Source organism: Podarcis tiliguerta (assembly GCF_965153285.1).
Source record: "Podarcis tiliguerta genome assembly, chromosome: 5".
NCBI lineage: Eukaryota > Metazoa > Chordata > Lepidosauria > Squamata > Lacertidae > Podarcis > Podarcis tiliguerta.
In genome coordinates this window covers 46006841-46024609 of record NC_139538.1, presented here as the reverse complement: position 1 = coordinate 46024609, position 17769 = coordinate 46006841, and the positions used below count along the sequence as shown (strand labels likewise).

The following is a 17769-nucleotide window of genomic DNA, read 5'->3' as shown; positions in this document are numbered from 1 at the left end:
GTGGCAATCAATTTTATAATGCTCCATTTGTTTGTCTTGAAACCGTTCCAGTCAATTTCATTGGATGCCCAATTTTTAATGTTTTGACAAAATGTAATTCATTCCCATTCAGTCCCCAAAAGTGTTCAGAACTATGTAACATTTTGTGACATCCCATCACAATTTAACATTCTTTTTTGCTAACTGAGAAAGGTCCCATCCCCCTACCCAAGTGACATGCTCCAGCCCTCTGATTTATAGTTGCTTTAGGATGTCTGGAGCCAGAGCTCACAATTACATAGTTCTGAAGAACATTGATTATGAAGAGTATTTATATGGAGGGGATTCATGCAAGCATTTGGATAAGAGTCCCCATATAAATTTGCTGGTGCCTTACTTTGTTCATGGCATCACTTTTATTGGGAATGAAACTAAACCGGATTCTATTATGGATGTTGCCACTACATTTGCTTCCTAACCACTCTTTCAGCACCATCTTCAGCATGGCATAACTCTTTAGCAGCATTTGCATCTGGAGGGCTTAGATGAAAGACCTTGGGATGCCTGGGGCCTTGGCTTCAGAACTGACCTGTATATTATTTAATTCTATGCACATACAGCTGCAGTAGGCCCTTGTTTGCTCATTAATTAGCATTAAGGTCATAAGGAGAGTTTGCAGTTGCTTCCCTCCCTTGTTGTTGAGTGAATTAATTCAGTTGTGGGAGGATATTTCAGTCCCAATTTAGTCAGAGTGCTAAGCTCAGGAGGCCAATATGAAAGGCGTGGTGTATCAAAGAATGGAAAGGTGGGAGAGGTCACAACCAGAACAGCTCTCATGGTGCAAACTTGAAGTGATGCAGATGATAATTTTGTAGGAGAAATGGGAGTTCCTTCCCATTGCTCAAGGTCTGATCTCACATTTGGGATTGGATAATCAGTCAGAGAAAATAGATGGGAACAGGGGTCTACCTGCAAAACACACACACACACACACACACACACACACACTTAAAATGAGGGGTGTCATCATATAGCCATGCATCCTGTGAAGAAAGAGAAACTTGGCATTACTACAGGGGAAGGAAGTAGAGTTTGTCCTGCTCTCCATTTTCTGTTCCAAATAATAGTAAAGAATGGGATGACTATTTGGCCTGGGCTGATAACATTGCTGTAGTTACTATGAGCTGTAAATAATAAGCAACCACAAGAAACAGTCTTCAAAAGCATGTGAACTCTGGTTGTTGTAAATCTCAAATCCATTTAACCTTCTTCCTACCATGCCTGGTTTTGCACTGAATGTAGTATTACCAGATCAATTGATGAAAGACCTACATTAATATTACTCACTTAGAACTCATGAAACCTTACTTGTTTTAAAAGTGGCATGGGGGCTGAAATTCAACAGATTGTCTTTTCAAGTATGAAAATACAATTATGTGGGAAGCTTCACCTGTTGACATTCTGCCTGTCAGGCATCTTATGACATATGTATAGCAAAAGAAGATACAAATTTGCATACAGCACAAAGCGAATGCAAATTTTTATGTAAATTTGTATCCCTTTTGCAAGTGGGGGAAGGCCGCCCCATCTACATGCAGTGTAATGGTCATCAATAGTTCTGTTAACTCCCCTTGGCAACACTTCATGTTTGCATTACAGTCAACATGTCATAAGAACATAAGAGCCTGCTGGATCAGGTGACTGGCCCTTCTAGTCCAACATCCTGTTCTCACAGTAGCCAATCAGATGCGTGTCGAAAACCCACAAGAGTACTCTCCACTCCTGAGTTTATTCCAGTGCATTACTGCCTCTGACCATGGAGGCAGAGCATAGCCGTTGATAGCCTTGCCTTCCATGAATTTGTCTAATCCTCTTTTAAAACCCTCCAAGTTGGTGGCCATCACTGCCTCCTGTTGGAGCAAGTTCCATAGTTTAACTGTGTGCTGCGTGATCAAGTATTTTCTTTTTTCTGTCCTGGGGAACTCTAGAGTTATTTGACAGCAAGAAAAACTTTTCCCTATCCACTTTCTTCAGACCATGCACAGTTTTATAAACTTACATCATTTCACCTCTGTCAAACTTTGTGTCATAAGTTTTGGAGTTGTACACTGAGATCCAAAACCAATTGAAGTTAGTGAGGACTCAGCTACATTAGTTAAATTACAACATTATAAGTGTGTTATAAGTGTGTGCTCTGGTCCTGGCGTGCTCTGGTTCATGGGGTCACGAAGAGTCGGACACGACTAAACGACTAAACAACAAGAAGTGTGTTATAACACTGCGACACCAGATGGCACTGTGGAGCTGAAATCGCAAGTCAATGATATTTTCCATTGTGAGCTTTACAATGGTTTTTTTCCAGAGCGGTTTTTATAGCTGTGTAGATCTAGACAGAGATTCTTCCCATATATGGAAACTGAAGTTTTTTGGAAGTTTGCTGAGGATGGCCCAATGCAAGACTAGTAATGAAACTTGCGAAAAGCTTGGCCTATCATTCAACATCCAAAAAACCAAAGTGCTGAACCAACAAGTACAAAACTACCCCTCTGCAGTGCCACAAATCCAACTCAATGGTGTAGTGTTGGAAAGTGTTGATCACTTCTACCTGTACAGTTATCTTTCCACATGGGCAAACATTGATGCCGAAATCCAGCATCGGCTGAGCTCTGCGAGTGCAGCTTTCTCCCAATCGAAGTGCAGATTGTTTGAGGACTGGGAGATTTGCAGGGAAACCAAAATGCTTGCTTACAAAGCTATTGTACTAGCAACTTTACTGTATGCTTGTGAAACATGGACCACTTATAAATGCTATCTCCAACTCCTTGAAAGATTCCATCAGTGGTGTCTCTGAAAAAAATACGTATCACGTGGGAAAACAGGCAAACTAATATCAGTGTACTGGAAGAAGCAAAGATCACCAGTGTCAAAGCGATGATTCTTCAACATCAACTTTGTTGGACTGGTCATGTTGTTTAGATGCCTGATTATCATCTTCCAAAGCAACTACTCTATTCCGAACTTAAAAATGGAAAGTGTAATGTTGGTGGTCAAAAAAGAGGTTTAATGACTCTCTCAAGGAAAATATATAAAAAAAGTAGTATAAACACTGACAATTGGGAAACACTGGCCTGCGAGTGCTCCAGTTGGAGAACTGCCTTTACCAAAGGTGTCATGGGCTTTGACGATGCTCAAACTCAGGAGGAAAAGGAGAAATGCGTTAAGAGGAAGACACACTTGGCAACTCCGACTTGGAAACTATGTCCCCACTGTGGAAGGATGTGTGGATCCAGAATTGTCCTCCACAGTCACTTATGGACTCACTGTTAAGGCCATGGTCATAGAAGACAATCTTACTCGGCTACTATGATCGCCAAAGAAGAAAGATTACCCACAGAACCACTAGTCCCCACATTTGTTAGTAGCTTGCTCTATTCTGGTCTAATATGAATTTGGGAACTGTATAAAAGTGTTACAGACATTCTAATTCTATTTCTTATTCTAATTCAGTCCCAGTGTTCCCACATCTTCTCATTACTTCTGAGCGTACATGTGTGTGCAATAAACCCTCACTCACACAACATGCTTATAATGATTTCCACTCTAATCCATGGAAGCTTGAACCACAGCAAAAATAAAAATAAAAATGTTTCAATTTTAAGGTGCTACAGGACCTTTTGTTGTTTTATATTTTACCAGGAAGCTCTTGGGTGGGTGGGTGGGCATGACAATAACAACAGCAGCTGAAATAAGTGTAAGTGAAGCAGTTGGGTCTTCGGCATTTAAAACTGGATGGATAATTCTGCCCTTGCTTTGGCAACAGCATCTGGCACACGAGGAATTATAATGTTCCCTTGAGTGCCCATTAATAAGCCTACATTTCCATCAAGGGAACAGGCGGGTGATGCACAGATCGTCACTATCCTAAAATGAAATTAGAGGCATAATTTATGTACACATTTGTCATACATTTATAATCATTATAATGCAAGTGTCTAAAAATAATTTCTAGATCTCTATTGGATAACTCCGTCTCCCCACCTCCACCACACATGCAAACTCCAAGGCAGACATATCTTTTCAAGCAGAAAGAGAGCTCTATGTGGAGTTCTGACTGGGATGTATTTGAAACCTTAAGGGTTTAAAATAATAGGGATCAGATTATGTGAGTCAGACACAGAAACTTAATGGCGAATGTGGATGGTGATGAAGGGTGAAGATGATAGCCTTATTCAGGTGTTTGCCTGAATGTGTGTGGACCAAGAGTACAGAAAAGGTGTGGGGTGTCCACAGAATCCTAATCAGGGTTCTTGATCACAACGAGGATTCCAAGCCTACTCAACCCTTCTGTGCTTAAAAGTCCCCTTCACATCATTCACCTCAACAGCAGAAGATCTGAAATTCAGCTGGCATGGATGGGGACGTGGGTTAGGGCATGTGTCTCTGTCTCTGCTACCGCTCCAGTATGAGCCCATTTGTATTCAGGTGAACATCCACATAAGGCTAGACAAACACCCTAAATTTGGTAGAAGTGATCTGCATACGCTTTTTGAAACAGAAAAGAAAAAGAAGGGCCTTACTTTGCTTTGGAGCAAATACATTTTCAAACCATTTGCATCCTACTTAAATATGTTAAATCTATATTCAGTATAAGAGAATTTAAACAAGCGCCTCAAACTCTGAACAATTTGAATTGCAAAGTTTCTCTGCGAGCATTTCAGAAAAGGTCCTCTGATTTTCCAAGAGCTCTCTTCTGACTTATAGGTGTTTCCAGACAGGTGTTTATTGTTGGATCACTGCTCCTCTTGCATGTAAGGATTTCTTTTTCTTTTTCAGCATCAGTGTGAAATCATTTTCATCAAAATGCAAGCCTACGTTTTAAAGAACTGTTGCCAATGATTGATTTACAATCTCTCAGTGATCTCTTTACAGCTTAAGCCCCTGTCTAGATGCACCCATACTGCTAGCACATGTGCTCTGAAGGTGCTACATTAGGGATGGGGGAGAACTTTGATTCCGTTTGAATGTAAAGCTGAATCTATCACATTTGCACTTTCCAAAACAACATGAAAACTGAAACAGAGCCACCTTCCAGAATTTTCACTTAGCCAGATTTTGTGATGCAGTTCTCCAACCAAAGTTGACAAAAACTACATAATAAGGGGAAACAAAGCATAAAAAATTATATATCAGTAAAGTTGTCTATGAGGGGGTTGCTTTCCTGAATGCTCCCTCCAAGCTGCTAACCAATCACATGCAGGCACCAAATAGGTTACCAGGCTTTATTTGCTTCTTTTCAGGTACCAGCTACAAAACAGCAAGTCTAAACCATGGCATGTTCTCTCCTCCACCCACCCAACAGGTTAACTTGTAGATTTATAGGGGCTGAGGGATGCTGGCAACTAGCCAGCCCCATCACATGCTCCCACTTTGGGAGACTAATTGTTACCACCTGCCTGAGGGGCGCCACCCAGCAGTACTTCATGACAAAGATAACATACACAAGTGCGTTATTTTCAGAGAAATTGCTTGCAGAAATGTGCACATTAGTCAAAACCACAGACAGAAATGTGTTTATTGAGAGAAATTCACTCTAAAATGCTTAACATTTTTAATGGGGATTTTTGTTTTATTTTTTTGCAAATTTCCTCAGAACTGTGAAGAATGGCGTCATTTTAGTTCTTTCAGGTATAACCTCCTGACCAAGTCAACAGAGAAGGCTAAATTGTTGGGCAATACTTTTATTGGCACTAATCAAGCTTTCATGTTTTCTGGAACTCTCCACCAGACAAAATATAATACGAAGCAGTGGCTGAGGGTGATAAGAGAAAATGAACAAATAAACACCCCAAATTTGGTTAGCTTGTAAACTCAGTTCCAAAGTGAAAACCGGAGGCTGAATGAGTCCCTCCCAGGCTATGCACCTAGGATTCTGGGAGAAAGAAGCAATGGCTGCTCCTCAACTCTAAAAAATTAAAGTCTTGCTTTTAGGCCAGATCTATTTTGACCAGTTTATTAATATACACCATGTTAACATATTGACTGACTATATATTAATATATATTAATGGAACACATGAAAATAATAGAAGAGGAAACTGCTATATCATTGTCTATGGGAAGATAATCAGGATATGTGGTTGCCAGCCATTATGAAGAAGAAGCAATGTGTAGCATTTAAGAAGAAATCTGGAAACTTAGATGATGGTGGCATGAATATGGCTCACTCTATCCCACCTTTACAGAACAATATATCTATATCTATATTCTTTTTTAGACCACAGCTGCAGGCCCACTTGTTCCTTTGGTTCACATAACCTCGGCTTTTAACTGTGGGGTTTGGCACAACCGCTCAGTTTTTGCCACATAAGCTTGAAGTTAGGTATCCCGTGACTCTTTTGTAGTGATAAGGAGAAAATCCAGAAGCCAGTAGACATTTAGCTTTAATCTTCTGCAGTTGCCACGGCTGCTCTTTTCTCAGGGCTAATAATATTTTTTTGTCACCAAGCAGCTATATTTCAGCTCTTAAAATGAGCCGAGGATGTTATGCAAGAGGGAGCACGTTTTTCCCAGGTGCTGGCAAGGCGCCGGCGCAATCGCAGGCTGCCTCTGCCTTTTGATTGACAGCACTGTTTTATCTGACGCAAGGAGTGTGTTTTCACTCAAGACAAGTGGAACAAAATCTAATTTGTCTGGAATGGACTCTACTGTGAAATGTTAAACTGACCTTTTCAAGAGAAATTTACTTGATAGTTCCAAGTGAAGCCCCGGCTTTAAGCTAAACCTGTCACCGAGACATGATTAAATTCCCTTAAATGTACAGCAGTTGCACATATTATTAATGGAAATTGAAATTGGCCTAAATGGTAACCATAAATTTCAAAAGGTGGGTGGGAGGGAAAAATGATGTGAAGGTTAAGGTGCCTTAGACACCCTAGGATTCATCACAATGGATTGAAAACATTGTTCCAGTGCCATGGAACAGCACAGCCTGTCTTCCTTGAATTTACGTGGCCTTTCCCCCCTTTTCATTACTCTCTCCTTTTCCATAGATCCACCAAGGAGCCACATAGTTATGAGTATATATGAGTACTAGTGAAGCAATCTGGCCATCTTCTGAACAAAACACTCCCCCCCCCCCATGTAATTAATCAGAGAGATTGTCTGTTGCATCAACATTCAATTTCTATACCTGGCTATGCACATCGAAGCATATATTACATACACAAACCCTAATCAAGTGTGAAAGGTCTGTGTGTGCATATAAAATTAGAAACATGTATCTTAAGAACCTTAGTAGCAGAAGCAGCCTAATCATTACTTGGTGCAGTAAAGATGAAAAGTAAAGAGATTAATTCAACATGCATTTGCCTTGACACATTTGTTTATCTATTGCATTTGTATGCCACCCATATAATTGAGTTCTTTCAGCAGTTTACAGACCACTGAAAACACTCCACTCCAGCTCCCCCCTACCCACAAAAATTGTAAGAATACTAAAGCCAGATAAAAATCAGGACAAATGCAGCAGCTAAAAACAATTTGAAACCAGTATAAACCCATCAAGGGGACTAACTTAGTGCAAAGCTCTAAAAGCATTAAAATGTCTATTATAATTGAAAGGCCTGGGAGAAAAATAGCATCTTTACAAGGCACTTAAAAGAACATAGTGTGGTCATCAGATGAGCCTCTCTGTGGAATATAGTTCTTAAGTGTGATTGGGCATGCATGTATCTTGTGTTTTTATGAAGATTAATAGCTCATACGTAGGGTCAAGACGTTTGACTGCACACTCCAGTTAAATGAGCAGGAACAAAACACTGCAATATTCCCTTTTATTAAAGCATGTGAATACTGAAAACTCTATCGTAAATTATGACCAAATGGTAAATGGATCTTCTCACATACCATTTATTTTTGCCACGGAATCTATGCCCGATTTTCCTTGTGCTCCATTATGTTACGACGGCCTAAAAATAAGACACCATTTGATCTGTTGCAGGCATTGAACTACAAAAATCGTTTTGGAAACATGGAGCAGCTCATTTCAAAAACATCAGGCTATGTCTCCATGACACGCAAACACCAGTGTATCAATTCATTAATAGACTGCTTGAACACTTCACCTTGGCCGCAGCACACTGTTGTATGCTTGATACATAATGTGTGCTCTTGACCATTTTTCTTCAGCACATTTTTTCTTCAGGCCTCAGAAACTATATTAATCTTTTGCTGTATGCTTTCATTTCATTTCCTGTAAAAATACATCTTCCACTGCTGGAATTGACCTCAGGTTAGGTGTCAAGGGAACAAATTACCACTCCATATCCCAGGAGAAGCTATAAATAGACTGCTTTATAACCCAGTTGATCCCCTAGATATATCGTAATAAATATACTGCTAATGACACAAAGGGCTCAGATGCTTCTTAACTTAGTGTACTAAATTTTAGAGACACAGAAGATTCAGGGTAAGTTTTAATGCACTAATTTTAATGCATTGATTTTCATCTGTGCCTGGTAAGGGAAAGACAAGGTAGATATTTGACATCTATTCTCTGCTGTGGTCTTTCCTCCAACCAGGAGGCCCACAGCTGCCTTACCAACCAGTCCTTGGGCCTAGTGGGCTTGTTCTGAATGCCAAGTCAATCCAGAACAAAATCTGTCTCGTCTATGATTTATCAACCTGTTCCACACAAATGTTTGGGACCCCAGAGAGGAGCCCACATCCACTTGCAAAGTTTCTATATGTAACTGTGTATTTTAGTAATGTTTTCCTTAAATTGCCTGTTGTTGCTTCAGTTTTTATGTATACCAGTTAGCGATATGTCTAGTTATTAAGTGGTATAGAAATTCTAAAAATCACAATCAAATCATTTTGCTCCTGCTTGGTGTTTTTTGCTGCTATGCCTCACCACTGGTGGAGGAACAGGGGTGCAGGGGGAGCGCACCGCCCCAGCGGCATGATCCCAATGGGGTGCCACTGCGGCTGCCCCCACGCGCTGGGCACCACCCCTCCACAGGTGGCGCACCAAGCCTCCAGGACACGTGGCATGCTCCCAGGACGCACACCAGCCACACCCCCGTCTGCTCTCCGCCCCGTCCGCTGGAGCTTGAAGCTTCGCCACTGTGCCTCACTAAGCCAGTGCGGTGTAGTGGTTAAGAGCAGTAGTCTCGTAATCTGGGGAACCAGGTTCGCATCTCCGCTCCTCCACATGCAGCTGCTGGGTGACCTTGGGCCAGTCACACTTCTTTGAAGTCTCTCAGCCCCATTCACCTCACAGAGTGTTTGTTGTGGGGGAGGAAGGGAAAGGAGAATGTTAGCCGCTTTGAGACTCCTTAAAGGGAGTGAAAGGCGGGATATCAAATCCAAACTCTTCTTCTCCTTCTTCTTAAGCTAAGCCAAGCTTTGGCTTAGTATGTAGTCTGAACCAGGATTTGTTTGTAAGCTGTCTCCTCACTCACCACACATTCTAGCCAAGAACATTTTGGAAGCATGGAACATCTCATTTTGAAACTTATGGAATAAAGCCAGGTATTACACTCAAGTGCCCTGTGTGTTTGGTTTGAATCCTTAAGAACTGAAACCTATGAACTATCAAATAAATGTAATAGTTCTACAGTGGTTTATGATAGCAAGACGTGGGCAACTTACACCGACCAGGAGCAACTCCTCAACACCTTCCATATGTGCTACGTCAGGAAGATTTTGGGCATCACATGGCAGGACAGAATCTCGATCGAAGATGTGCTGTCTCAAGCCCACATTCCCACCATGTTTGCATTCCTGTCTTAGCAACATCTATGCTGGCTTGGTCATGTAGGCAAGATCTCCAAGGACATGGTCTACAGGGAGCTGGCTTCAGGCAGACTAACTCTGTGTTACAAAGATTTCTGCAAATGTGACATAAAGGCTGACAACATGAACCCTGCCATGTGGAAAGCTCTTGCAGATGACCACAACATCTGGAGAGTGAGGTCATGTATGCATAGCAGTGACCACAGGAGGAATGACCTCTGGGAGCAGCACAGAAAAAAGGTGCCATGGTACACCTGCATGAGCACAACCGAATGCCTTCATCTGCCCCAGCTGCAAGAAAACATATCTCTTTCTCTTATCGGTCTCTCTGCAACCACAGCAGGCAGTGTAACTCTCTACTGGTTTATCCCCAAAGGTGCACTCTTCCGTTGTCTCCCAAGACAGACAGATGCCAACCACGCTGTGTCAAAAATATTAGTGCGGATTAAAAAATCCCGCATGCTTTACAAATTCTCTACCTGCAGGAGTTGGTATGATAACACCTGTGTCAACTGCCTTTGAAAGGCAAAATTCCTTTCAACTCTACTGAAACCTGTCAGAGGCAGTATGCTTCTGAGTACCAGTTGCTGGAAACTGCAGAAGGGGAGAGTGTCTTGCTTGTGGGCTTCCCATAGGTATCTGGTTAGCCTGGGAGAACAAGATTCTGTACTAGATGAGCCACTGACCTGATCAAGTAGCCTGTTCTTTGTAGTACCTGTTTTCTTCTAGCCCAAAGCACTGTGGTTTTCGGAAACCTCCTTCCATGTCAAACTTCTGCTATGTTTTTTCTAACGCAAAGTTGCGATCTGTGTGGGTGATGGGGGAGATCATATCATGTCAGACCCCTTTGATAGATGGTGAGGGGTGAGGAGCCACCTGCTGTTTGCTCCCAAGTGCAAAACTCATTTGCCACCCACCAAGCCTGCATGATATTCTGGCTATTTACATCCATTGGAAATCTAATAGTTTGCTGATGATTCTATCATTTGGGGGAGCCAAATGTAGTTATTAATGTGATATATAGCAAAAGTTGGTAACAGAGGCAAAACAAGAAAATGAACTCCTTAATACCCAAGTGCTTAGGGAACGGGATTGAACAGATGAAGACACTTTTCACATTCTAAGATAAGCCATATGGTTGTGACAAATGATTTTAAGCTGTACTTTTCTGGAAGGGTGGCATTTATGGGTTCCTAGAAACTTGTTTAATTTTCAGCTAAGGGAAGCAGTAAACAAACATAAAGCAGTAGCTGTGAAGAGACTCTTGTCATTATGCTTGGGGCTGACAGTAACTTGGAATTGGGGCATAACATGAGCTGCGAGTCTTCTGTTAGTCTTCAGCGTGACCTGCATGAAGGCCCCCGTTGTAAAATTTTGCTGCCTTCCCAACACTCCTCCATGCCCATGCCTATACCCATGCATTGTCTTGTACCCGAGTAAATTAGACTTCCTCCAGCCCACCCAACTGACAGGGAGAACAGTGCATGGGGAGGGTTAACCATGAGTATGTTTTCATGAGTGAGTGCATATAGGTGAGTATGAGTAAGTGTATGTGTGAGAATGAGTGAATGTTTGTATAAATGCCTCCCCCAGCCCCACTCCACTAGCCGACACATAGCCAGTAGTCCCATCTCTCCACCCCTGCATGTGGCTCTCAGTGACTCATAGGAAGCTCACCCCTGTGGCATAAGAGTGAGGACCATAGCTGGTTGAATGCTATTTTGGCCCTGGATGAAGAAACTTACATTGAGGCTTCCCTGTCAGCATGAATACATGTGTTGCATCAGTTTCTCATTCCTGAATCTACATTCCTGGTTGAGCTTCCAAGTGCTCAAAGACATAGGTAGTGTTGGAAGAAGGGGAGGGAGTATGAACTTCCATCAGCTGCAGCTTGTTCAGTAGCACCTCCTCTTTAGAGTACCTCTGAAGAGAAATACAACCCTTAGCATAAGAATGTAGGGTGAGTTTTTCTGGATGAGACTAAAGGCCCACCCAGCCCAGCATTCTGTTCTCACAGGAGCCAATCAGATGCCTATGGGAAGCCTGCAAGCGGGACCTGAACATATTTAACTTAACTCCATCAAAATCAGTAGAACTTCTGAGAAAACATGTATAGGGTTGATGCCAGACTGCACTCTGTTTGCAGAAGGAATTCACACACATTCTGTAAGTTTAGGTTTGTACATGTAAAGCGGATTAAAGGGGTCTGGCTCCCTAGCACAACAAATCCACTTTACAAAACCACAGGCTTTTTGCAGCTAGAAAAGTGACAGGAAAATACACTGAAAAGTGTGGGATGAACAAATGACCAATGGGAAGATTTGTAAACACTCCACAATCAAATCAGGATGAACATTCATTGCCATATAACCACCCCATTAAAAAAAACAAAAACTGAATGAATGCTGAATATGGGTCTGACATAGCCCAACCACCATGTAAGTTTCGTGCAGCCAAATCAGAATAAATACTGAATAAACAGGTCATTTGGAGAAGCTCTAGGATGTGAGCACTGATGTGAAATACACTGTTCTTTCTCTTTCAGAATTCTGATATGGAACCAACCTTCCTACCACCCCCTCAAGGGCATATAAAAAAAATTAACTTTAGACCATATTTCTGGACAAATTCTCCCTAGGTGGTAACTTAAAATGTCGCTCATCCTGAGCTACAGAGTCACCCTCCCACCGAGGCCACATTTGCTTCCCTGGACAAGCCTGGGGTGCAGCAAGGCAGTGCCATGATCAGGGCAGCCTACTCCCCTCCACTTGAGATGAACAACAGTGACACCACTGCTGGGAAGGCAGTTCCACAACTCTGTCCATGCACACATGCTACTACGTATTGGACTTTGTAGGGGAAACCATCTACAGTGGTACCTCGGATTGCAAACACTTTGGCACTGGTGGCACAGCAGCAGCGGGAGGCCCCATTAGCTAAAGTGGTCCCTCAGGTTAAGAATGGTTTCAGGTTAAGTGTGGACCTCCGGAATAAATTAAGTTCGTAACCAGAGGTACCACTGTACTTTTGGCCCGTGCAGTGAATCATAGGGTCAAATGTATAGGCTGATTTTAATCAAAGCATAAGCTTAGGGACAGAAAAAGTCAACCTACAATTCTGAAATAGCCGCATACCTGTCCACAGAAGGAACAAATGAGCTTTAGAGCTGGTATTGTTAGAGTAGCTTCAGGTGACTGCTTTGTGCACCGTAAGGTGTCCTTGTTTGCCTCCCTCGTATCAGCCACAGGAAGCTCTTTTTAAATCATGGATGCAATGTGTGTTTTGATCTGCACATGTAACATGCTGAATGGTATTCAGTAATCCATCCTCATATCACTTTCAGTTTTTGAAACCAAAACTGGTTTCATGGTGAGGTCAGGGAGGAAGCGGTCTATAATCCAGTCTCTCTTTACAATACTAATTACCAGGGTTGTAGCTGTTGTAAGGCCATCGAACAGAACAGCACCCTTGAACTGGTCTTTTTGAACTTTCTGAAAAGAAGTTTTCTGAAGTCTTTGAGCCAGCCTGTCTTTGAAGTGAATGCTCCATATGTTAAGACAGGTGGTACATAGCATCTGAATGAATGTAAAGGGAAATGTCCAAGATATAAATGTAGAAAAAGCCAGTTAATGATCAAAACACTACTGACTGCAAAAGACCTTGGAAAATTAGACATGCATCATAGCTAGAGATGTCACTATGTTTTTTTTCTTGGCCTAGAATATGAACCTGTGTAACTATTAAAGCCACCACAAACACGAGAAAAGCAATATAGCTTTAGAGCAGCCTTCCTTGACCTGATAGTTTCCAGATGTATTGCACTACAATGCCCATCAGCCCCATTAAGCATCCCCATTAAGAGACAGGTATAATGGGTGTTGTAGTTCAGACCACAGCAACTTGGCAGGCACCAAGCTGGAGACTGCTGCTCAAGAGTTATTCTCTCACTTGTACATTATTTTAAGTGAGAGAATAACTTAATTCCTCTCTCTCAACCACTCCACTTTAGTTTGTTCATTTGGCATTCTACTTGTTTACAGTCTGCCTTTTTTTTTTACATGGTGCTAAGATATCAGACTAGAAAACAATACCTTTGTTTAAAAACTGAAACAACTTAAAAAGTTAAATGTAATTAAATATACATTTGGTGTTTCTCTGTGGAGGGGGGTTGTAAAAAAATAAATCAGCTGAGCATGATCATTTCTTATGACTAATATGTATTGCAAATACACAGTGAGGGGGAAAATATACCAGAATAAAATCTGGTATAAACATTTAGGAACATAGTAAGCTGCCTTTTACAGAGTCAGGCTATTGGTCCATCTAGCTCAGAATTGTCTGCACTCATCTAGGGTTTGATGATCTCTCCCAGCCTACTCTGAGATGCTAGGTATTGAACCTGGAACCTTATGCAGAATACACTACCACTGATCTACAGCACAATGCTACATTTTAACTTCAAAAACCAATTTGATTCCCAGTACGTTTTCAAAGGGGGTGGGATGTAAAAGGCAAGACAGTGCAATAGCTTTCTTGAAGACTGACAAAAGCTTTCTATGTATGTTCAGAATAACATTATGTGTTTCAACACTGAGCTGTCTACCCAAACACCTCCCATACCTGTTTTTAAGGTGGTCAATAAAAAAATAGGGTGAGAGAATTTAAAATACATTGCCATGCCATTCATATTGGAATGAAAGTTGTTCAGGATAAAAATTTAAAAATTCATGATGAAACCTATCCCAGTTGCTGCAGGCATTTTAAAGATCTAGGAAACACAAAAAAATGGTGACTCTGCTTGACCAGTAATAAATTGTTATTTTTCATGCACAAGAGTCGACTCACTAGAGCTTGTTTTTTTAGTTGCTTCACTGCCTGTGGAAAGTCAGTGAGTTCTTTATTCATGGAACACCACTTCTTCTGCTTAATCACTTGGGCCCTGTGGCTGAAGCCTGATCTTCCCCAATGCCTGACCTTCCCCAATGCAAGTCTTGCCAACTAACTCTTCTCTCCTGCTGAGTGTCAGGTGATAAACTGACTGGATGTTGCTGCTTTCTTGTTTCCAGATATTTCTGTCCAAAAGGGGAACAAGGCAATTGTTGGGAGCTGAGAACAGAGGCAAATTGAGGGGAGTGCAACTGTTTTGGTCACACTGGGCACGGAGCTTCAGGGGCACTGCAGGGGACGCCACAACTATTCTTTAGAATGAAGCACAAGAATTATGGGGAGCCGCTCAAATTGATGACCCCAAGGTCTACCACTGCTCCCAATCTTGATGCACACAAGTCATTACCAATGATACCTGGCAGTCAAAACAAGCTGCAAACAACCAGGTCCTGAGCTCAGAAATTCCCTGTGCACACAAGTTCTGAGCTCATCATTTTGAATGATTGCTTATGAGATCTGGGCGCTCCAGTCATGTCTATTATTTGCTCTCCCCCTCTCCCTGTGGTACAGGTAGTTCGCACATCACACCTGTTCACAGGTGCATCCATGAAGTCAACAATATCCTGCAGCCATGGACATTTTCTGTCTGTGTCATCCGTGTATCCTTAATACAAGTACATTTTTCTGCATTTGAATTAGACACCTGCTATTTGGGAGGTTTCAGGGAAATGCAAGAACAGAGTTTCAAATGTGCAAGAGCTCAAGTAAAACAAGGCACACATTTCTGATCAGGGAAATAAAAAAACATGCCATTAAGCAATATAGTGAAATGTTGCATTGCAGCCGGCAGCCTCAAACATTCCTGTGTACAATGCTTAAGAAACAGGTGACAATTTCCTTAGGGTTCATGTATTCAGTGGATGCAGATTGCCTATTATCATTCTGAAATACTGCGAGTAGCAAATTGAGATATTGTCCTGACAGTGGGCGGACTAATGGAATCTGGTGACTTTAAATAAAGTGTGCAAGTTATTTTGTTATAATACCATAATAGAAATGTCATATGTCTGACAGAAGAAAAAAGGAGGAGAGAGTGTGAGAGAGCAACTGTCAATGAATAATAATGAAGTTATTTAAATGCCAAGATCTTTGGGAGGGGGAAAAACATGGTACAAAATAAAAATTATTCTGGGTATGTATAACAAGGTTTGAGCTAAATTTATCAGGCAGGAGCTGGGTGGGTGGAGAGCAAGGTTAGCGCTGGTATAGTTAGATAAACCATAAGGGATGGGAAGATCAGGAAGTCATTATTCTCATTGTTTTATTTCCCCTTGGAAACACTCCCGAAATAATGTTGAATCACAGGTATAAATGTTAAATTTGTGGTTTAAATTTATCCCTCTCTCATTATTAGATTTGTAATTTGCTCTATGCACACCAGTTTTAAATGAAACAGATGGATTTTATGTCCCTCAATAGGCCAATGATAAACACAAAAATCATAAATGAGCCTAAGGAACAAAATGAGGAGACCTGCAAAATGCAGGGTTTAAAATTATTGCTCTTAAGATCCACAGCCCAATCCTGTGCCTGACCAGAATCAAATTCCTCAGGGTCCAATTAACTGTGTAGCAGCATTCTCCAACATGGCGCTTGCAGGCATAGCACCCAAAACACACACTATGGCACCCACATAACACCAATTCTTGCCTGGACAAATTGTCTGCCATTTTATTTCTGAGCCGAAATCAAGTCACAGTGTGTATGAGTGCAAGTGTGTGATTATTAGCAAGTTTTATTAGCTATTATTAAAAGCATTATGTGTGCAGGTGTGTGCCTTTTAGGTATTTGGGATAAGAATATTGAAATTGTTGCGTTGAAAATTCATTGCGGTAGGGATAGCTGGCAATTCTGAACCAGGTTCTTAGTTGATCTGATGACCGTGGAACTTTTCTAAATGTCTGATTCTTTGCCGACAATTATTTCTGAATTTAATGTACGCCACTGTTCACTCAGATGTATGCCAGATAGCTAGCATCTGTGTCTAGACGCTTTCAATATGTGAGTGTCTCCCACTGCTGAATTTCTAAAAAGAAGTGGTAATAGGATTCAGGGGTGTCTAGATGTCATGTTCTCATCCCAGGAAACATTTCTATCTCAAATGTGTGCAAATTGGTGTTTTTAATTAGGGATCTCTTAACTTTGGACACAATTTCAGCATCCAAATGGTTATGTAGCCCCCAAATAGGCAGAATATAAATACTGTAAATAGTCCCAAATCCAATGTATTATGGAGGGCGAAACCAAGGCCTTTTAATAATTCTACATGCCCAGTGCATTTTGATGGAGAATCCTCCGTATTGGCACCTATAAGGTATACAGTATTAAACTATGCAGGTTTCCGTCGGGGGGGGGGGGGACATGCTTTAATGCAGATACCCACACTCCATCTTCATATTTAAATATACACAGCAAGATGAATCAAATCATGGATGTCAGTCATTTGGCACTTAGCAAGATATCTATTGTCTTGGTTAGCCAACTCTGTAATAATCATAGTCTTATGAACAGTCATTGAATAGACAGCGAAATGACCTGCAAAAATAGAACAATGAAGTAGTTGCTAAGCTGTCATGATATCATTTTCTTTTTCCAATATGAGCAAGCGTTTTCTTTACTGAGCAAACATCTTGAATTGTAGCACTTGGCTTGAGTGGAATAAATCCGCTATGCTATCTCAACATGATCTTAAGGCTGAGATTGGTATCTGGCAAAGAAGTAACTCAGTCTCTTGTTGTCATGACACTTGGCATTTACGACAAACATTACCACCACCTCTTAGAACTAGATTAACATTTCTTATTGTAGGCGTTTATGTTGGAATGGCATCGGGAGGATGCAATTTTAATTTTTCCTAATCCAATTTAAATGCAAATGTTAACCACTCACATGATGGCATGTGTACATAATTAAGTGTCATTATATACTACACGAATCACTCAGAAAGCTCCAGAGAGCTATTTTGCTGCATGTCTAAACTTGGAAACCAGCCAAACAGTTTACATCTTAGTTTTGCTTTGGTGTTTATGCTTACTAAAGTTTTCTTAAA

General features: G+C 41.3%; 1 protein-coding gene across 8 annotated transcripts in view; it reads left to right on the top strand.

Moving 5' to 3' along the window:
- SORCS1 (sortilin related VPS10 domain containing receptor 1) overlaps positions 1–17769 on the top strand; it is a 424966-nt gene that overhangs the window by 166971 nt on the left and 240226 nt on the right. The window lies entirely within an intron of this gene.